Source organism: Adiantum capillus-veneris, chromosome 22 (genome assembly GCF_014529385.1).
Source record: "Adiantum capillus-veneris isolate H3 chromosome 22, ASM1452938v2, whole genome shotgun sequence".
Classification (NCBI taxonomy): domain Eukaryota; kingdom Viridiplantae; phylum Streptophyta; class Polypodiopsida; order Polypodiales; family Pteridaceae; genus Adiantum; species Adiantum capillus-veneris.
Window position 1 is genome coordinate 128,045,288 of NC_140952.1, and position 23,176 is coordinate 128,068,463.

A 23,176-nucleotide genomic window follows, 5' to 3' on the forward strand; every position below is an offset into this window, starting at 1 on the left:
CCAGAGGGTTTTGTACGCAACAAGGACAACGGATAACCCCTTTTCTCAATGAGTAAACCAATCTAAAAAGCGACATAACCAATTAAGCCTGCAAAGTCCTGTAGGCATTCTCTAGTACTTAGTGTGTGTGTGTGTGTGTGTGTGTGTGTGTGTGTGTGTGTGTGTGTGTGTGTGTGTGTGTGTGTGTGTGTGTGTGTGTGTGTGTGTGTGTGTGTGTGTGTGTGTGTGTGTGTGTGTGTGTGTGTGTTCATATCTATGTCCATGGATATGCATCATGTAACAAAATGAAACTAAAAAAGAAACATACAATGGTCATGATTGGGTGGTGAAGCTATCGAGACATGAAGCACCTTCTAATGGTGACACGGAAAAAAGCAAGCAAAACATGTCCAATCAAAGGTACCAAGCTTGAGACTAAGATACCCTGTTTCAAATATGCAATACTTTCAGTTGTGCATGTGTGTGTGTGTGTGTGACATAGAAAGAGAGAGAGGGATAGCAGATATTGACCACCCTGCCTCAGAGAGCGAGAGAGAACCTGAGAGACATGTTTCCCTGCTGCTGCGTGCCCTCCTGCTGCTGTGTGCCCTAGTGCTATTGCTTCTTGCTTGAGACGAAGAGAAGCTACATGAATGCACTCAGTGTGCTCAACACCCACGCAAGTACGAGCTTTTGGGACCTCTGTCGCACGTACAAGCTTTGGTGTGTTTTTTTTAGTATTTTTTCAATCCAAAATTTTCAAAGGCGCTACCAGCTAATGACATAGTTATTAAGTGGCTATTAAAAAAGAGCTTTCAACACATAAACGTGTACCACCCAGTCGTGCTTCCACCCTAAGACAAATTGACTAATGACTATGACTTTATCTCTTTTACCTCATAGTCAAGGACGACTATGGTTTCAAGAGAGAGGTAATGTCATTAAATATCTAATATCTAACTAACCCAAATGATTTTCTCATATTAAAATGATCATTTAATGTGGGATAATAAACGGGAACAAGGGTTAGAATATAGACATGTGCTTACAGATCTATCTCAACACGGGGCCAATGGTAAAGAGGCCCAAATGAGAGATGGTCTGTCAAAGAGCAAGTTTAACTAATGGAGCTTAGAAGACCTTAGGGTTAGCTTCATTAAAGACCTCCAATGGTTAGTGTTACAAGTCCTTTGACCTTAAGAAAGCTAGGGCTGAGCTTGAGGTGGGAACCCGACCTAAACTTGTCTTTGACCTTAAGCAAGCTAGATGGGAACCTGATCTAAACTTGCCTTTGACCTTAGGCAAGCTAGGAGCTTGAGGTGGGAACTCCACCCAAGGTACTTGTCATGCTTGATGACTAAGGTACTTCAGGCTACTTGTCATACTTAATGAGGAAGCTGCTTGAGAAGCTTCCTATGCATGGGAGGTAAGATGCTTGAGTAAAAAAGAGACCCTACACACTTAACGCGGAAGTTTCTTGAGAAGATTCCTATGCACGGGGAGTAAGATGCTTGAGTCAAAAACAGACCCTGCACACTTAATGAGAAAGTTTCTTGAGAATCTTCCTATGCATAAAAGTCCCAGAGTTAGGGGAATCTTTGACCTAACATTCCACTCACCCAAGGGGCACCCCTTTTCTAAAAGGGCACATGGGACACATGTGAAACTCTTACTAAGCTTAACCACATGGTGTGCTTGAATGCTATTGGTTGGGCTAAAGAGGGGTCCAATGAGCTTCTACTTCATCCAACAAATATCTAGATATTTTGAAGCTCTCTCTCTCTCTCTAAGGGGTAAGGAGGACACTTGTCAAAAGACTACCCATGTACTTGACTGCATGCTGCATGTGATTGGCTAGGGGGAGAGGGGTCCAATGAGCTTGTACCATGTAGAAAAGTCACCACTCCCCAAAGCAAGGAAGGGGGGTGCTAGGGGGATATACTCCACACACACACACTCATTTGCAAGGGCATTCTCACTTGGTGAAAGTTGAGGAACACCACCTCCTTCTTCAAGCTTGTGAGAAGTGAGAGCCTACATCAACACTCTTGGCTATGGAATGCAAACCCAACCAAGAGCCCTGCTTCAATGCTTAAGCTTGCCCTCTTCTCCATCTCCGTTACTATGCTATTATGTATGCTAGCAAGAAGAGTAATGATAAGTGAGGAACTATTTCTTTCTCCTATGGAATGTTTCTTCTTCCTCTTCCCTACCCTCATTCCCCGCTAGCTCTCTCCACCTTTGAAGGTGTTTGAGGACTTGGGACTGAGGCTTGGGATAGCTAATGCTTTCTACAAGTTTATGTTATTTTTGTGATGCATGAATCTTTCCATCTTCATTGCATCACATAGGTCACAAGGATCACAAAGATTGTATTGTACCAAGTCTCTCTTGATGGGAGAAACTATAATACACATTCCTAATGGAGGGGGGACCGGCTCCATATGAATCCGGTCCTCAACTATTGTCATGTTCTCTAAACTCTCTCTCTTGCAAAAGTATTATTCATGCCAAGTTAACTAAGTATATGTTTATGTTGCTACCATCAATTAAGTTCACCCGCTATGCTCACAAAGTAATCTCTCAAAAGTGCTTCACCTAATTTCCTAATTCCGCTACTCTCAAAGTTCATAGGCCATTTCCATTACACAGTGCATACGGGCATTTCCCTTCCAAATCAAACATAGTTGTCTGTTGTGGCTCATCATTCATCAAGTTCTATGGACCGGATCAAAGGCTAAAGCAATAGGAATGTCTGATGGGATTTGCAGGAGATGTGGACTACATGAGGAAACATTGGCTCACCCTTTCATCACCTGTAAATATTACGCTCTTTATAAAAGAGAACTCTAGCTTGCATGCTCTGTTGCAACATCCAAGCTAATGTGGAAGTTTATCCTTATTGGAGAGTGTAGCTTTACATATATTCCTACGTGGACACATGTATGAGAGGAGCCTTCCTTTGGCAAATATTGATTGAGAGGAATAATGCAGACTTTGGTGTCAAGTTTTCACACTCCCCTCTCCCTCTAGCTGCTAGTCTCAAAGCCACTCTGACAGAGCTAATTTCTCAGACTTCTCATTTGGTTGACTATGATCTAAAGTGTCTTCAAAAGGAACTGAGGTGGCAAAGATGGAGGCCAGTCCTCCTATCTTGCTATGAACCTAGAAGACTCAAAGCTTTTTTCAACTATCTTTCCTTGTAATGTACTCTTTTGCTGCTCTAAGTAGGCCTTCTCCTTTTGGCCAGGGTGACCCCTGCCCTTCCTTAGGGGTCTTTGTATCTTTCCTTCATTCTTTTTAGTCGATTTTACCCGTTTGTTGAAAAAAAAAACATCTTGCTTATAGCTATGCCTCATAGGACCACAACATAAGCCTCATACTTCTAATGCTACACAACTCAAGCTTAACTTCATCAATGTCATGAGAGAGATAAAATCTCAAATGAAGGATGCTGAAGTGCATATCAAAGAGGTTCAAAAATCAACAAGATGGAAGAAGTGGAGAAATGGTCTTCTTGGCCTATACGATCTTTGTAGGCTTTCTTTGATTTATGGCTACCTGTTCTATGTTAGAGTCCTCAATTGCAACAATTGTAATATGTATCTTTTGTATATCGACCACAATCCTTTTGCTAGTTAGGATTTCCCGTATCCTTCCTTAGAGGCATTTGTATCTTTTTCTTTTCATTATTGATTTAACAATTTTCTCTCCAGAAAAAATTTATAATGCTTGAGGTTGATCTTCTCTTCTAGGTTGTGATGTGTTTTTGGATCAGAGGGCCGAAGAAATGTGGTGAGGATCATGAGACACACACAAGAGCGAAGAGAGAACAAGAGAAAATGACTAGAGAGAAAAAACCTAGCAATGGAATAGATGCTCGTACATCTAGATGAATGAAAACTAGGGGCAAGGGACACCTTTATATCAGTACAATGCCTAGAGACTGAAAAAGAGGGGAATGAAAAAAAAAGGGACATTTGACTAATATAGAGCCAAATGACTTAAACTGAACTAAAAATGTAAGGCCAATGTGTCTATACAACGAGGCCATGCAAACTAGATTTCACCGTTTGGTAATAGCATACCTCCAACACCTCCTCTTCAGTGCTAGACAATAAAGGTTGAGGTAGAGGCAACGTGAGATGTTCTGCAGATTGCAAGATTGTCAATGGTAGGAAAATACTCCATGCTGATATGACCATCCTTGACATAATTGTGAACAAAGTAGTAACGAAAACCTTATTAGTCTACTATTATTTTTTCAGCACAATCATGATGAGAAGCTCAATCTGACCCATATTATTCTCTCTTCTGTAATGTACCCAACATTTTTCAATAAGAAATATTTCATTTATTTTGCGCAAATGTTAAGGTTTGCATTTTATTAGGTCATAGAGAGTTCTAATGGAACGGCCGCATCGAAAATCGGGTTCAAGAACTATTAATGAGAAAAATAGGTTGATTGGGAAACTTAAGCCTCAAGTCTATTTCTAAGGATAAGAGTTGACATTCAAGAAAGAGAGAGTAATTTTAGGAAAGGAGGAGTAATTTTAGAAGAGAAGGAGTAGGAGGAGTACTTTTAGAAAAGAGAGAGTAGGAGTCAAGTTAGAGCTTCTTTTCTTGGAAGCCAAGGTTCTTCTAAGATTAGAAACTTGAAACCATGCATCGAAGTCCATGTCCAAATATATATATATATATATATATATATATATATATATATATATATATATATATATATAATATATATATATATATACACATATATAATTTTTTTTTTGAGAGCCGCGAATGTACACAAACTTATCTCTCTACCTCTTGCTATTCTTAGCTCGTGCTTTTGGCCCTTGAGAGCCTATATAAAGACTCCCCTCTCTTCACTTTCAGGAGACAAGTTTTCAGAAGTGGAAGCTCTCTTGCTTTGACGTCGGAGTTACCTTCTCTCCCTCAAGCTCTCACCCTCAAGCCATCTCCATCACCAACTCTTTCTCTATCACCGTTGTGTTGCATCTCAATTTCTCGAGTTCTCATTCTCTTTTTCCCTTCTCTTTCGTGATACGATGGTCCCAAAGCGAGTGACTTGAAGCTTGAAGGACGCTCACGTCGCTGCACCTCCAAGAAAGGTACAAAGGAAGGTATCAATTACTTCAATTGTTGCTCAAGCGAAGGTATCAATTGCAAAAGAAGTCAAAGAGGTCCAATCTCAACCATTGGAGGTAGTCGAACGTGTTGCCAATCCATTAAGGCAAATTTACAATTTTGCATTTCTATTCATATTGACCTGGGATGCTAAGCATAAGGATTTCCTTAAACCATCCAAGAAACGTGATTCTATCACAAGAAACAAGCATATGTTTCATAGATTAGTAAAAGAATTGTTTGATAAATTATCACTGTTTGTTAAATTGTTATTGCTTGATAAATTGTTATTGTTTGATAAGTTGATATTGGTTGATATAAAGAGTTAGTTGATCATATTTGAGGAATCATTTAAAGAGAAGAATTGTTGGAAGAATATCTTTTATTCTCGCAATTAGCAAGATGATTTTGATGTTAGCGAACATTAAGCCGAGGCTATCGGCTCTCTTTTATTCCTCGCAGTTAGCGGGATGCCTTGCAGGTAGCGGGATGCCTTGCGGGTAACGAGATGCCTGGCGGTTAGCCGGATGCCTAACGGTTAGCAAGATGCCTCGCGGTTAGCGAGATGGGAAGGTTGCTCAATTCACAGTTAGCGAATAAAACCTTTGCGATGGACTGGATAAGTCATGACCAGGGATTTACTATTTAATTAATTACAACAAATTTTTTGTGATCACAAGGTCTTATTCACACATTTACATGATTACTTTAAACATGATCACAAAGAATCTGGTTAAGGGCAACTTGGAAACCCACTAAAATCCCCCCGGGCTTTTTAGTATTCCCGACGGGCCCATCGAGGTTTTCCATTTTCCTTGCGGGTCCGCCGGGAATACTAAAAAGCCCGGTGGGCCTCTAGAATTATATATATACGGGGCCCTATCGGGCCCGTTGGGTGTTATTTCATTGCTTCATCTTCTATGTGTGTGTGTGTGTGTGTGTGTGTGTGTGTGTGTGTGAGAGAGAGAGAGAGAGAGAGAGAGAGAGAGAGAGAAAGAGAGAGAGGGAGCTCGTCGATCGCATTTGCAGGTACGTCGAGAGGAGAGAGGGAGAGAGGGGGTCGTGCGGGAGCATGCTCTGCGTCGTAGTGCGCGGCAGTAGAGAAGTACCTAACCACATGATCCGGGTATGTGTTATGTGTGTGTATGCGTTGTGTGGTAGCGTGCCTTTTGTTGTATTGTGCGGCATTCATAAGGTACCTTACCACACAATGGGAGTGTGTACGTAAGCTGTTCTACGGAACAGTGCTTACCACGGGGGCATCACCTCGATGATGTCGGAAAGATGGTGTCCTTATGGTAAGTATTGGCTTATTGTCTGGGTACTATGTCGGTAACCTGGCGAATCTAGTATCCTTATGGTAAGTCAACTTTCCTTCCCCTTTCCCAGAAAACATATGGACATCAATCGAGAACGCGTCCATATGATGTTCGTGTGCAAGCTATTATTTCTCTTTAGATTCAGGCGGCACTCGATCGGTAACGTGGCTAATAGAGTGTCGTTTGTTGGAAGCCTCTATTTTTGCATAAATGTGGCGTTCAGGTCGTTAACCCGGCCTCATGTAATTTGTATGTGTATGTGCAGTTAAATTTTTAAGTATTAAGTATATGAAATACTTGGTCGGTAACGCGGCTGTGAAGAGTATTTCATATACAAATGTTTGAATTGTTTGATTTTGTTGTTTTTAACTGTCCATATGAAATTATATACCAGCTAATCATATTCAAAAGAATGCTTTATTTATCAATCATTGCTATTTTAAATGCTCCATTTATATATATGCAAAAAAGTATTTGCACACAATTTGCATGTTAAATATTCTTTTTAATCTTTTTAAAGGACCTCAAGCATCATCACGATTTTTAATGCTTCATTTACATAAATTCTTTTGTAAAAAAGAATTTGCACACAATTTGCATGTTAAATATTTTTCTGTATCTTTTTAAAGTGCATCAATTATCATCGCTATTTTGAATGCTACATTTACATAAATTCTATGTAAAAAAGTGTTTGAACCATATCTAGTCATAAGGATCAAATTTGGCTAGATATTGAATAGTTTCTATGGGATTCTACGACTCATAATGTTGAACCCAGTTTTTTCATGTTTGTTGTATTTAACACTTCATCTTTGTCCCCAACATTCCCCTTGGTAAGAGATGTATTATTCTTTTGACATGCTCCATGGCTCCTTATGAACATAAAGGACAATAGGGAACTAAGAAAACATGCATATATTATTTGTATTGAGCGTGGCTATAGAAACTTTGATGATAGGTTTGTAGAATGGTAAAAATTCAACTTCTTTGTACCTATTTATTTTGGCAAAACAAAAAATAGCGAGTGAGAAGCAATCATATGTTCTGATCACCAACCCATTGAAGTTAACTAGGGAATTTATCTCAAGTCCTACAAAAATCCCTAATCTTATTTTTATGCAACAAAATGTAAGAAATGACTGTTTTGATGAAAATTCACTGGTCCATCAACTTTGGAGGCTTGGTGTGACCAAAAAATGAGAAATTTTACAAGTTTCTTATTTTTTCCATGTTTAGTAGGCCTTGAGCTATAACCTCATGAAAGGAGTTTACAAAATGAGTGGATCTACTATGGTTTTGGAGGTTTTTTCCAAAACCCTGAAAGGACACTTTTATGTCCTGTAAGGTTACCAACCTAGTGTTAAAGGGCCCCTTTTTGAGTCCAAATTTTGCCTAATGGGGGGTACTGTGGACGACATGATGTGCCACTTATCATTCTCTCACGGATTGTTCAAACGACACATGCATAGGCTACAACTCGGCTAGAGGTCATTGCCTGCAGAAAATCTTCCTATACAAGAGATAGACATGGCACGGATCAAAGCAGTGATCGAGCAGATGCCAACCATTTGTCATGTCTTAATCGATGGTGTTGTGGCTGTCCACTCGACCGGGATAGTGCACAGTGACCTACACCCGCTCAACATAATGTTGGACTTTACTCACTCCAATAAACCTCGCGTCGGCATCATTGATTGGGGGATGATGCTTAGAACACCAGCTAAGCGTGCAACAATTAATTATCTGCATCCAAGCGCACAGTCGGACTCTACATTTTTGGAGGCACAGAGAGCAGGGGATGTCGAGATGGATGTTGCAAAAATGTTATATGTTCACTTTGTGCAAAAGTGACCAGTAGAATTTTCGTCAAAGGAGACAAATGTTGCCACTCATGATATAAGGGAGAGTTGTGTCACTTTCACCCGAGATGAGCTGGCATTGATAGTGGAAGGTACCAACCTACAGTTAAAGAGAGAGAAGGATATTTACACGACACAGTTGGCAAAGAAAGATGCAGAAATAACATGACTTTCTATAGCCACCCAGACACCCCAACCCTCATAAGCCCGGATGGAGAAAAGCAATCACCGCTTAAGCTAGGACGTTCAAAATCTGACACAGCGAGTGAATCCAACATCTGTACAAGGGACACACATCAGCCACCTTGTCCTGCATCCAGATTTGGTCCCCTCGTCTACTTCAAATGCATCCTCTTCTTTTCAATGTCCAGTTTGCTACAAGAATTTTGATGGATAGAGTGGATATTATACATTGGCATGCGGTCATTATTATCACTTCGTTTGTCTTATTTGTTTAATGCAAACTAGTAGCCAATGTGCAATTTGTTCACAAGATATTCCACAAAAAATATATATTATGTTTGGCATGAGTATAAATTCAAGCAAGCCCGCCAAGATACCCCTAGCACAATTAGAAATTTGTTGAGTAAACAAGATGCTACTTCAGAGCAACACAATTGAGATCGACAAACTATATATAATCGCAAAATATGAAGCATTGTATATGATCAAAACACATTTGAATACAAGGTCTTTTACAATGGTTTTGACACGATCTTCATTCTACTCTCAAGCTATATTAAATCTGTAAAGTTGTTATCTGGTTCTAAGTTTGAGTGTTGTGGTTCTCCTTGTATTTCAACCTCCAATTTTATTATCAAATTCTCTTCTATTTTGTCTATAGTGCATTGGCACCAACATTGAACTCTTCTTCGTCTTTATTTTGACAATCATACAACCAGGTTGGCATTTCCTCCTCATAGCCAGCACTTTCGATGTGATTCAATATCTTTTCGTTGCAAAACATATACACTAATTTTTCCGCTCTGCCTGCTAATAGTCTGTTGTGAATAGTGCTATGAACATACTTGTACATACTCCAGTTTCTCTCTGAACTTGAGTTTGTTGCACATTGTGCCAGTACTTTCATTGCACGGGGACGTAAGGTAGAGTAATGCTCTCCACCATTCATCATCCACCACTTCCATGCAAGTTTCTCTTTTGCCATTACCTGTACAAAATCATTCTCAAAAGGACCTTCTTTTAATCTAAATGCACTCATTTCTTTGATGCAATCAATTCGGTCTTGAACGTTGGAGTAGAACGTATTGACCACGTGATAGAAATCGCTTACCACCTCTGTATTGGACATCAGATCTAAATCCCAATACTCTCGATCAAGCATGTAAGCAACACTATGGAGTGGACTATGAGCACAATTCACCTTGCATGAAAATACTTGGCCAAATCTTTTTGTTGTTTGTTAGAGAATGGTAGTCGCCACTCCTTCTCTACTATAGACTCTTTCAGCTCTTCGGGATTTTCAAGACTTTGTTGGACTGACCACCATGTCATCCACACTTTGCCCACGTTTGGCGCCCTTTGATCAAGATTGCGGATTGCGAACATAACGGGCCTCATTACATGGTATGCATCCATTATACTCCTCCACCAAGCAGCCTTGTTTACATTGCCACGTAGACATGTAATTTTATCTTTCATTTTTTCTTTCTTCTCAAGCTGTCATTCATCAAAGGCCGCGCAATTGAATGTGTCAATCACAGTGCATTTATTGCGGAGAAGTGATTCCAAGGTATAAAAGTGTGTGCAGAATCAAGTTTCAACGAATCTTCAACATCACTGACATGCGCATCCTATACAAATCGAGCACTCTTTGTCGTTTCAAGATAAATTTCACAACCTGATGCGTTGTATCAATTATTTTGGCGAACCATGTGGTTTCTCTGATAGTGTATCAATCTTTCAGCACCAAGTTTAAACTGTGCATATTACAACCATTGGCAAAAATGTGTGATTTTTGACGCATTGATGTAATGATTTTTGATGCATTTGACTAAGTTCACCTTCATTGTGACGCTTAAAAGGAATACTGCTTGGAATTTACTCTCCCAATGTAGGTTGTTCTTCAAGGTTAGTTGGCGTCACTATAGGATCTGTGGAGTTAATATTTGGCTTTGAGAACTCTTGACTCGAAGCCTCATAGCTATATTTATGTTGTCTCTTGTCACCATTTTTGGCAAGCTCTTCTCTCAAACGCTTTGCAACTGCAGGTGCCTAAAGATGTTCACATTTCTTACAACTCTTTTTAATGCTACCCAGAAAATGATCCCTAATACGTGGTGCACCGCCTGATTTTGTTGTGTGATAAAATTTACATTGCCACTCCATATATCGGCCGCATATGTTGTGAGCATAATCCCACTCTTTGCCATGAGATTTTTTATTCTTTGGTTTCTTTGTACCACTTGTGCCCACATTTTGCTCCATTGCTTTTAAATTAAAACTGAAGACAAAAGAACCAGATGTTTAGTTCTTAAAATATTTTTCTTATTTTCAATATATATTAAAATTTAAAAACCATTCGATATGAAAGTAACCATGATGCACAATATGAGATTTTCAATGCACGCTAGTCAATCCACATATCGATCACCTATATTGTGAGCAAACATACACATTGCAATACAGTCTATGCACGACATAATAACTACAACAATGCTATGAATCTCTAATGCAATTATTGTTATAATGATTGTTTATATGTCGACTTTAATTTGCAAACAATAAGACACGTCTAATTTTAATTGCTACAAAAAACAAACAAAAGCAATAAAATATATGATTGGTCATTTCATGCATTAATAATCTATAAGAATACATAATGCACTCTCTGTATAAACCAATGCATGAACTAACACAAATAAATCTTCAACATAATCACTCAATCGAGGACTACTTGTACCCAGTGAAGGATTGTAGCCCCCCCATGCAACCAATTCAATATATAAAATCTATTTTAACCCAATTAAGGATTATAGCTCTTATATTGTGGAGTGACAAGCGTAAATCAACTCAAATCTATGATGGTAAAAAATGCAAGATCTTTATATGCCCAGTACACTAGTATAAGACATTCGACCCTTGACTATCGACTCGTCATTTACATGTGCTCATCTTCTAAAACCAACTAGTATAGCCAGCAGCTTCGCCGCCTCTCTCTCTCTCTCTCTCTCTCTCTCTCTCTCTCTCTCTCTCTCTCTCTCTCTCTCTCTCTCTCTCTCTCTCTCTCTCTCTCTCTCTCTCTCTCTCTCTCTCTCTCTCTCTCTGCGTCACTGTGCTCCCGACTGTGTCAGTGTGCTCTCGGACGCTGCAGGCCACACCCACCTGTTGAAGGAGGAACTGATGCGTGGCAGGGGGGAACCGTAATTCCCTCCCCCTTTATCTATTAGTATAGATTACAGCCCTCATTTGGACCAATGGCTTCTTTGCAATGAGCATGACTATAAGTTTTCAGTTGTTTTGTTTTCGTACCTTTATGTTGGTAAACGAGTTAATAATTTTTAGAAGTGGTTACCGAATTAAGAATCACGTTCAGCCCAAAAAAAGGACCTGTGAGTCTGTAACCTTAGGTCAATTCACAAGGTGATGACTATACTCAGCACTAGGATACACTCCCCAAGGATTTGCCTAGCTAAAAGATCGCGGTTAGCACACTGTTCTCATTATATATAATTACTCCCGTCGAGCTTTTTCATTTTCCCGACGGGCCCACCGAGTATCAGCAAAAGCCCGGTGGGCCCATCGGGAAAATAAAAAACCCCAGCAAGCCCCGCTGGTAAAAATATAAACCCCGGAGGGCTAACCGGCTCTATGGGTTTTTGCAGGTCATAATCAAAGTCACGTTAACAATTAACGTGTTCACGTGATTTTCTTGTGTAAATACTAGAGTTATTGTCGTAATCACACGATCGTGATTACATTAATCAAATCTCTGGTCATGACTAGTTAAGTCATGTGATTGAGTTTTGATGGATTGGATAAGTCATGAGACTGGTTAAATCATGTGACTGAGTTTTGATGGACTGGATAAGTCAAAGTGGTTAAGTCAGGTGATTGCGTTTTAATGGATCGAATAAGTAATGGTTAGTTAAGTCATATGATTGAGATTTTAGTAGACTGGTTAAGTCTAAGTTTAGAAAATATCCTATTAATTTGCGTTATTATATACATTGATGTACACTCAGGGAAATCCTCCAATCACTCCTACGTTGAAAAACACTCAAAATATACTATTTATGCGGAGATTCAGGAGAAGAAGTTGTTTCTCAAACAAATTCAACCACCTTCTTTTAAAGGAGAGGGTGATGATATTGAGAAAGATGCAGAAGTATGGATTGAATCTATGGATGATTACTTCTCTGCTGCAAGGACCATGCCTACAAATGAAGTGATGTTAGTGATGTTTCGTCTCTCAGGAGAAGCCAAATTATGGTGGAAACAACATTGTCGTGACATGGGAGTATTAGAGAACTCTCAAAGTTGGTGGAAAATCAAACAAGCGATGAAGGAAAGATACTTATCCCCTGCCCATGAAGCAATAAAGATGAATGAATTCTTTCGTTTGAAACAATACAACTTATCCTTGCAAGAGTACTACTTAAAGTTTGTAAGGCTTAGGCGTTACGCTCCACCAATGAGCATAGAGCATCAGGTAGCTCGCTTTTGTCAAGATTTGAGAGAACCAATCAGCTCACGATTAGAAGCTTTAAAACATACCACTGTACAAGATTCTTTACTACGAGCTAAACCTTTGATGAAGGAACAGTAAGGGATTACAATAATAATTGAACGAGATTAAAGCTTTAGAAATACACAACCACAAAGATTTTATGACGCTAATATGCAAGATCCTCCACGCTTGAATGTTCGATGCTTTGAATGTGGAGATTTGGAACATTATCGAAACACTTGTCCACGACTGACTATGGAGCAGCTATAGCAAGTGAAGCAGACTAAGGACACTTCTGTTTTGGATATAATGAAGATTGAGATAGTAATTAGAGTAGAAGTATCCTTACTTTTTCTTAAGATGAGGACATCTCAAATCCCTAAGTTGGAGAGATTGTAATGTACCCAACGTTTTTCAATTAAAATATTTTATTTATTTTACACAGATGTTAAGGTTTGCATTTTATTAAGTCATAGAGCGTTCTAATGAAAGGATTGCATCAAAAATCAGATTTGGAAACTATTAATTATGTCTCTTATTCTCTTGAGAACAATAGTTTGATTAGAAAACTTAAGATTAAAGTCTATTTCTAAGCATAAGAGTTGACATTCAAGAAAGAGAGAGTAATTTTAGGAAAGGAGGAGTAATTTTAGAAGAGAAGGAGTAGGAGGAATACTTTTAGAAAAGAAAGAGTACTTTTAGAAAAGAGAGAGTAGGAGTCAAATTAGAGCTTCTTTTCTTAGAAGCCAAGGTTCTCCTAAGATTAGAGACTCAAAATTGCGCATCAAAATCCACGTCCAAAAATATATACACACACACACACACACACACACACACACACACACACACACACACACACACACATATATATATATATATATATATATATATATTTATTTATTTATTTATTTATTTATTTATTTATTTATTTATTTATTTATTTTTACTTTTTTGAAATTATTTGAGAGCCACGAACGTACGCGAACTTATCTTTATGCCTCTTGCTATTCTTAGCTTGTGCTTTTGGCCCTTGAGAGCCTATATAAAGACCCTCCTCTCTTCACTTTCAGGAGACAAGTTTTCAGAAGCAGAAACTCTCTTGCCTTGACGTCGGAGTTACCTTCTCTCCCTCAAGCCATCTCCATCACCAACACTTTCTCTATCATCGTTGTGCTGCCTCTCAATTTCTCGAGTTCTCTTTCTCTTTTTCCCTTCTCTTTCGTGAAACGATGGCCCCTAAGAGAGTGACTCAAAGCTGGAAGGACGCTCATGTTGCTCCACCTCCAGGGAAGGTACAAAGGAAGGCATCAACTACTCCAATCGTTGATTAGGTGAAGGTACCGGTTGCAGAAGAAGTCGAAGCCATCCAACCTCAACCACGGGAGGTAGTCGAACATGTTGCTAATCCGGTAAGACAAATTTATAATTTTGTATTGCTATTCATGTTGACCTATGATGCTAAGCATAAGGATTTTCTTAAACCGTCAAAATAACGTGATTCTATCACAAGAAACAAGCATATGTTTTCATAGATTAGTGAAAGAACTATTTGATAAATTATCACTGTTGTTAAATTGTTATTACTTGATATTAAATTGTTATTACTTGATAAGCTGATAGTGGTTGATATGATATGAAGAGTTGATTGACAATGTTTGAAAAACCATTTAAAGATAAGAATTGTTAGAAGAATATATTTTGTTCTTGCGGTTAGCGAGATGATGCCGCGATTAGCGGAGATTAATCTAAGGTTATTGGCTCTCTTTTATTCCTCATGGTTAGCGGGATGCCTCACGGACAACGAAATGCCTAGCGGTTAGCAAGATGCCTCGCGCTTAGCGAGATGGAAAGGTTGCATAATTCATGGTTAGCAAATAAATCCTTTGCAAAGGCTCTATTGGTTAGACAGCGAAAGTTCACCGGTAGTGGCAACTCTTATGAATAATTAAAAGATTCATTTTTTTTTTAAATTATAGGACTGTCTTCATTAGACCATGTCTGAGAAAGAATTGTTTTGGTGATGTTTGAAAGGCTGGATGAAAGAACCTGTCCATGGAATTAATAAAAGAACATTGTTTGTATATGTAAAACAGTGTGGTAGTAATTAGGAAACAAGCTAAAAGTGTGAGTGTGGGGTGGAAAGTGGGGGTTGGCTCAAGTTGCCAGTCAAGGATAGGTGGTCTCGATTATTCAACAAACTCTCCACTCCCTCTTATCAAGAGAAGTGAAATCAAAGACTCATTGTGTTAAGAGTCGAGAAGTCCCAAATATACATGTCCTTGAAAGCTATGGACCTGATTAGTCGGGTACTTTTACAAGATTTCTAGTTAGTTAGAGTAAGTCTCATATCATGTTTACGGTTTATGGATGGCGACCGTGTCTCTTAAACGTGGAAAAAAAGGCGTTTTCTATGGATTCTAAATATGTCAACAAGATTTTACATTTATGTTAGTAAACAAACCTCATTAGAAACCTTGATTTATTGACCTGGCTTGTGGTATATGACCCTTATAACTACGATGATGATGGATAGAGGACTTCCTCTCTTTTGTTGCTTGTATGTCTACTTTGTGGAAATGGAGTACGGTGTCGTCAATGGAAAAGGAGAATAAAGGAAGGCCATCTATCAAGTCGCCCTAATCTTCCCGGGGTTGGGGACCTCACAATTGGTATCAGAGCCTAGGTTAAAAAGATTTAGTTGTCTACTTCAAGCTTCCTCATGCGTATGGTTTTATATACCCATTATTTGGCTCGCAAATATATTACATTATGCCGATTGATGTGTACCATAGTTATGGTTAAAACATCTATTATGTTTTCTCATGGAGAGATCTTTTGTAGACCCCTATATGACATTTTGATGACTTTATGAATAGAAGATTGAGTTGTTTTTGTACAAATACATTGTATCACTGGTTAAGTCATGTAACTTATCTTTGGTGGATTGGATAAGCCATGGATGGTGAAGTCATGTGATTGAGTTTTGATGGACTGGATATGTCATGACTGGGTAAGTCATATGATTGAGTTTTGATAGACTGGATAAGTCATGATTGGTTATATCATGTGACTGAGTTTTGATGGATTGGATAAGTTAAGAGTGGTTAAGTCAGGTGATTGCGTTTTAATGGATCGACTAAGTAATAGTTAGTTAAGTCATACGAATCAACTTTAAATAGACTGGTTAAGTCTAAGTTTAGAAAATGTCCTATTGATTTGAGTTATAATATACATTGATGGTCACTCAGGGGAATCCTCAAATCACTCCTACATTGGAAAACCCTCAGAATGATGCTATTTATACGGAGATTTAGGAGAAGAAATTGTTGCTCAAACAAATGCAACCACCTTCTTTTAAAGGAGAGGGTGATGATATTGAGAAAGATGCAAAAGTATGGATTGAAGCTATGGATAATTACTTCTCTAGTGCAAGTACTACGCCTATAAATCAAACGATGTTAGGAATGTTTCATCTCTCAAGACAAGCAAGATTATGGTGGAAATAACATTGTCGTGACATGGGAGTATTAGAGACCTCTCAGAGTTGGTGGAAAATCAAACAAGCGATCAAGGAAAGATACTTACCCCCTGCCCATGAAGCAATAAAGATGAATGAATTCTTTAGTTTGAAACAATACAGCTTATCCTTGGAAAGTACTACTCAAAGTTTATAAGGCTTAAGCGTTACGCTCCACCAATGACCATAGACTAGTAGGTAGCTCGCTTTTGTTAAGGTTTGAGAGAACCAATCAGTTCACGATTAGAAGCTTTAAAACCGACTACTGTACAAGATGCTTTACTACGAGTTAAACCTTTGATGAAGAAATAACAAGGTATTACAAGAAGAATTGAACGGGATCAAAGCTTCAGAAATATGCAACCACAAAGAGTTTATGCCGCTAATGTGCAAGATCCTCCACGCTTGAATGTTCGATGCTTTGAATGTGGAGAGTTGGGACATTATCGGAATACTTGGCCACGACTGACTAATGATGCAGTTGTAGCAAGTGAAGCAGACTAAGGACACTTCTGTTTTGGATATAATGAAGATTGAGATAGTAATTAGAGTAGCTGAGTATCCTCACTTTTTCTCGAGACGAGGACATCTCGTATCCCTCAGTTAAGGAGATTGTAATGTACCCAACATTTTTCAATAAGAAATATTTCATTTATTTTGCGCAAATGTCAAGATTTTCATTTTATCAAGTCATAGAGCGTTCTAATGGAATGATCGCTTTAATCTTTAAACCAAAATACCCTACACTGCAAGATCATCGTCGACAAAAATCTTCAAAGGTCTACATCAAAGCTGAAGAAATCAAGGTCAAGGACCCAATATGGGTAAATGAGCCTAGCCGATTGACGAAAGGTAAACACATGGGATGGATAGCCTCCCACTATAGCTTAGCAGAGCAAGGCTATTATGAGGGTCAAAAGAAACTTTGGTTACCAAAACCACAGACCTCGGCTTATGTGGTGGATAAAGGTTTCAAAAAGCGTCCCCAAAAGCAACAAAGCTCATATTTATATCGCCAAAGGAGACCAACCAACAAGGCTTGTCAAAGGGATGCAGAAAATTTCATATCCAACTGGCCTTCATACCAACATAGGACTTCATCGATAAATAATCCCAAAAATGGCACTCTTGTACATCTCAATACGACATCAAAAACATCATGGGAAGTGCCATCTACAATTCTTCAAGCACAAGGTTACTATCAAGGAAATCGGAGAATCTAGCTAGCAAAGATGCCAGGTAAACATTCTTCAAGCAAACGACTTCAGCTTGAAAATAATCGCAATTTCACGGAAGGCAAAATCAAGGACAATGTCACAGTCAAGGCAAAGGATATCTGCAAAGACACGCTAATCACATGATGCAGATACAAATGGGTACCAAAAGAACAACAAATAACGAAGAAGATTGAAGTCATCTCTAGCTCTCAAGAAATGTCAAGACATGATAGACAAAGTGTTAGGGGGAATGGAGCGAGCCAATCTTCTCAACCAAGGGACCAACAACAACAAAAAGAAATTTTGACAACCAAGGTCACCCAGGTATGGCAAAAGAAACCAATATTGCTAGTATGGTCCTTTACAAATCCTCTCTTCGAGGATGGGAGTTTTGAATTTCAAAACCTATTCTTGGTCAAAAGCTCCCAAGAGTAAGTCCAGTCGCCATAAAAATCATGGCATAAGAGTCAAGAGTCGGGCAGCTGAGCCACTAAATGAGCAAGCATTAGACCCAAGCTTCATGTCTTAATATTCTTTGTGGTCCATGAGTCTAGATATTTAGATTAAAGCTCAAGCTGGAGAGTTGAGCATACATAAAGTCATGTCACTCATGCTGGAAGAGGTGAGCATAAGAGTCAAAGTCTACTATTTTAAATGGTGGAGTGACGGAGTAGTCGAGAAATGACCTGCTAAGGAAATGTAATGTAAAAAGTAGATGAGAGTTGTGTTTGTAGGATCTATTTTTACGTGGTAGGAAGAATCCCAAGATCTATCCAATGAATCTTGAACTCAAGACTTGATAGTGCAAAGGGAACTAGGATAACCAATCTACCAAACTTAGGTGATACAAAGTTTATGCTGGAAACCTTAACGATCTCTGGTCCTTAACGATCTCTTGTGAGGCATGAACTCCATGCTTGATGAGAGAGAGAGAGAGAGAGAGAGAGAGAGAGAGAGAGAGAGAGAGAGAGAGAGAGAGAGAGAAGAAGAAGAAGAAGAAGAAGAAGAAGAGAATTTTAACGTCGTAGGGAACTATCCCAAGAAACCTTAAAGTATCAATCCGCCGGCGAGGAGAGTTGAACGAGAGAGAGAGAGAGAGAGAGAGAGAGAGAGAGAGAGAGAGAGAGAGAGAGAGAGAGAGAGAGAGAGAGAGAGAGAGAGAGAGAGAGAGAGAGAGAGAGAGAGAACTTATATTTTCTTTTCAAATGCAAATTTGGTACTCAGATCCATTTAGTGGCTTTCTTCTCCTTTTCTATAAAGTACAAAGTAGTGCTATAACAAAATTGAAAGGACAACTCTTCGTTGCTTTGTGGAAAGGTATCACTATGTGAACCAAGAATGGTGGTGAGCCCTAGCACCTTTACTTTGATAAGAGGTGCTCAACAAAGTCATCAATGTTTTGAGGGTGATGGAGAGGATGCATGCATATATAATTATATTGAGGAGAGAACACCATATTAGAGAGTTTGAGACTTTAGAGCCCATTTGAGAATCGCCAATATTTTGAAGATTTGGCTATAAGCCTTCCACAAGGTAATACTTGAAAATATCTTCAGAGCCATGCTCTCAAATCTTTGGCTAAGGTTTTACCATGTAGTCTAATCTTAAGCTCTTTTTGAAAGTGGGAATTGGGAAATTCTCAAATTCACTAATATGGTATTAGAGGTTGTATATGAGTGGAGGAGCTATGGAGCCTTTCTCTTGGGAGAAGAAGCTAGGGGTCCCCTTGATAGTAGACTCCAATCACAATTATAATAGTACTAATATGGAGGCCATGAAGGGGAAGAAGACTAGAGAGGCCGAGTTAGAGCCGCAATGCATAGAAAAAGGCCTTCACATGAGCAACACAAAGAGATCATCGACTTGTGAGAGTAAGGAGAATGCAAAAGCACTTGACCTTACACCATTCAAGCATGGTACTAATGTGCTTTTTAGGAGTGATGAGGACAAATTTCTTGCACTTGCTACACCATTCAAGCATATATGGTCAACACAATATGCTTTCTAGGAGTGATGAGGATAAATCCCTAGTAGCACTTCCACCGATAAAGCAATATGGTAGTGATATGCTTCTTAGGAGTGATGAGGAAAAAGCACTTGCACTTACACCATCAAAGTATGGTAGTAATAAGCGGTGGTAAAGGATTTCCAGTAGGCTAGACAGTACACCATCGTACAAGCAACCTACAAACTCCAATCGAGGTATTGCAATCCGCTTTCAACCAGAGCTTGTCACTTCATTTGCTAGCACTCCGTACATGGCCTTTGCCGCTCATTAAGAATCAACTTTACAAATGCACATGTAAATAACATGGTCAAAGAAAAATTCAACATATGGATGGAAATAAAAAATTAGAAAGAAGAATAGATGTAATCGAATTGTGTTTGATGACTCAGATAGAGTACACAATACAACATCAATTCGTGTAATTTCTCTACCTGGTAGTTACACCTAGCTCATACATTTAAAAGTTAAAGACCATTAGCCATGCAATACATTAAAAAGATGCTCAGTGTGAAGACATAACCGTACAACAAGTGTAACCAGAGGCTTTTTCCTAGGCAGAGGCAACTTGTGCTATCCGCATCCATTACAACAAAGCCATCTGTTTGCTTCAAAATTTTACTTGAATGTAGTGAGACCACCTATTAAGCTACACCAAATCTTGAACCCATTGATACAAAGTGCACAGAAGAAGGTACAACATTGGCACATTGAAAAGGACACACATAACAAACAACTTGCTTTCAACCCCATACTTCATGGAACTTTTACTCCGCATGAAGAAGATAGTCAAGATCCCACATGAACTTTAAGTTACTCTGCATGAAGAAGATAGTCAACACCCAAAACATCAAGCTGCAATCATGTGCTGCCAACTTACCTCTTGTCTTCATAGACAACTATACAATCATAACCTTTCTCTACCCTTGAGCTGTGTAAACATAAGTATAAGGCAATCAAGCCACCTCATCATTGCCAATATTGAATTCACACTCATCATCAAATTCTTCATCTTCCTCACCAAAAGACCACTCCATGTCATCATCTGATGCAAACCCATGTGCATCATGCCGCTCCTCCTCTGAGAAAGCTAAAAAGCTAGCATTTTGCACGGGCACATCACGACCAAAACCTTGAGTTCCACGTCCAAATCATTATTGCGGACTCCTGCCCAATACTTCAAGTTCTCTTTTCCAAGAAGAATCGTGATAAACAGCCAGTGCTGAATAGATTCTTGGAAATCTTGTGCCGGTACACCTCGACAATGTCCTCTCAAGGAAACTAGAAATTAGCATATCTTTTCAATGGCCTATACTCTCCAAAAACAACAGTCTAGAGAGCTTTGTCTGGAGGTCCAAAGCTCTGGCATCTGCAAGCATCCGTGCAAAATCCATGTCATCAGATACAATGCATTTGATGCCCTTGTGTATGGAGTCTCCATCTCTTTCTTTAGCTCAATGTTTGCAGCTTGAGGCTTATACTGCACTGTCTTTACAAAGATACCCGCTCGGGCCAAATCTAGCCAACCTTTGGAACCAGTATTGGGCTTGCCACTTCTTTATACATCTGCATCTTTAGAAGCATTGCCGCTCTGTATTTCTCTTTCTTCTTTCCCTTAAGAGAATTCAGCCCTGTCATCCTCTTGTTATGCTCTATCTCATGAAGCTGCTTGAAATGCTTCTTGAGAAGAATGTTAGTTTTGAATTTTTAACCACAAAGGTTGCACACATAGGGTTGCACAAGGCCTTTCTTTTCAAAAATCTCTACCTCTTTTTTATTGTGTCTCTATTCACGCACTCAATTTGGGACATGCATGAAAGCATGGTGGTTCATATATGCCACCATCTCAACAACAGAGCTAAATAGCAAAGCAGCAAGTCAAAGGTAGAGACCTCCATCACATGGAGATGATGTTGGCGGCTTGTAGTCAAGGTCCCAAAACACAGATACTATCGCATTCTTAAAAGGAGAATTTTTTAATTCACTGCTTGATTGTCCCTGGCTGAGAGGGCTCACATAACCTGAAGAGGACAAATTGCCAAAGCTCCGATGTACTCCGTAGCCAATAAAAACACCCTCATGCAATCTGTTAGCACATGCAAGATACTCGCTTGGAGGCCAGAGAAAAAGTAGGTATGGCTTAGATTGGCCGAGCACATGTCCTAACCCATAGCCACAGGAGCGCCCGCGCACGCGCGCGCATGTGTGTGTGTGTGTGTGTGTGTGTGTGTGTGTGTGTGTGTGTGTGTGTGTGTGTGTGTGTGTGTGTGTGTGTGTGTGTGTGTGTGTGTGTGAGAGAGAGAGAGAGAGAGAGAGAGAGAGAGAGAGCTCGACTCAAGAAGGTGGAAAGGACTCAGGAGCAAGCTCAACGTGGACCATCCTCTCAATTTTAGGTGCTCTTGGATTGAGGATTGCGATGGTGCACAGAGAGAGAGAGAGAGAGAGAGAGAGAGAGAGAGAGAGAGAGAGAGAGAGAGAGAGAGAGAGAGAGAGAGAGAGGACTCAACAGGCTACAGTGGCTAGCCTCACAATAGAGCTAGAGCACGTCTTCAACTAGACCAAGGAAAATGACATTTCATATATAATAAACCCATCACATCACACACGTAGAGCTTCAATGCACCGAATGCGTAGAGTCATACTACAATAGTGTTCGGGAAAAATTTCCAAACATACAAAACTCCTTTTCTTGAATTTGCCAAGAGGAAATTTTAGAAAATTAGGTTTATTTTTCGAGTTCTAACACTATTTTTCTCTATGTTGGGGTGGAATTTCTCCTTTTCCCGTTGCCTTCAACCGACATTTTTGAAATTGAAAACAACACAATATTAAGCTGAGACACATTTTTCATGAACATTGGACTACACAGAGCCGCTCGCCTTCAGGCGGTAGTACGGAAAGACCATGAACACGCTGTCAAGAGAAGTCGCAGCCTCTTGTGTACTGAAGACATGACGTCATGTAGACGGGCCTTCAATGCACCGCATGGCATGCGCAGACTCGAGAGTCTACAATCGACCTACAGAGACTCGCCCGAGTTCAGACCACATCAAGAAAAGACCTAACATTAAGGGACCCCCCCCCCCCCACTTTCAAGCAAATCATAAAAAACAATTCAATCGATTGGCTTATTAAATTTTTTTAATGAAATGGAGTCCATGCTCTTAAGTGAAAGGACTTTTTCACAAACTTAAATAACAAAAAAAGGTGGAAGAGGACTAAAAATATTGTGTGACACCCAATTTTCAATGGTCCTCTTTAAAGAAAGAGGTACACAAATGTCAACACCTTTCACAAAAGCTTAGAAAACATATTAAAAAACAAGCAGAATATACATGTGTCCTCCATCCGATCGACTTGCATCCATGGTCCACAATTTGCACCAAAAATCCACCCACCCCACTATGGCCTTCTGCAAGCCAATAAAAGGTGAAATAAAAAGATCTAGTTA

The 23,176-nt window shown here is 39.4% G+C and overlaps 1 pseudogene; it reads right to left on the reverse strand.

The window, feature by feature from the left end:
• Positions 1-20,681: 20,681 nt before the first annotated feature.
• On the reverse strand, positions 20,682-22,717 carry LOC147430198 (uncharacterized; annotated as a pseudogene).
• Between the last annotated feature and the right edge of the window lie 459 nt (positions 22,718-23,176).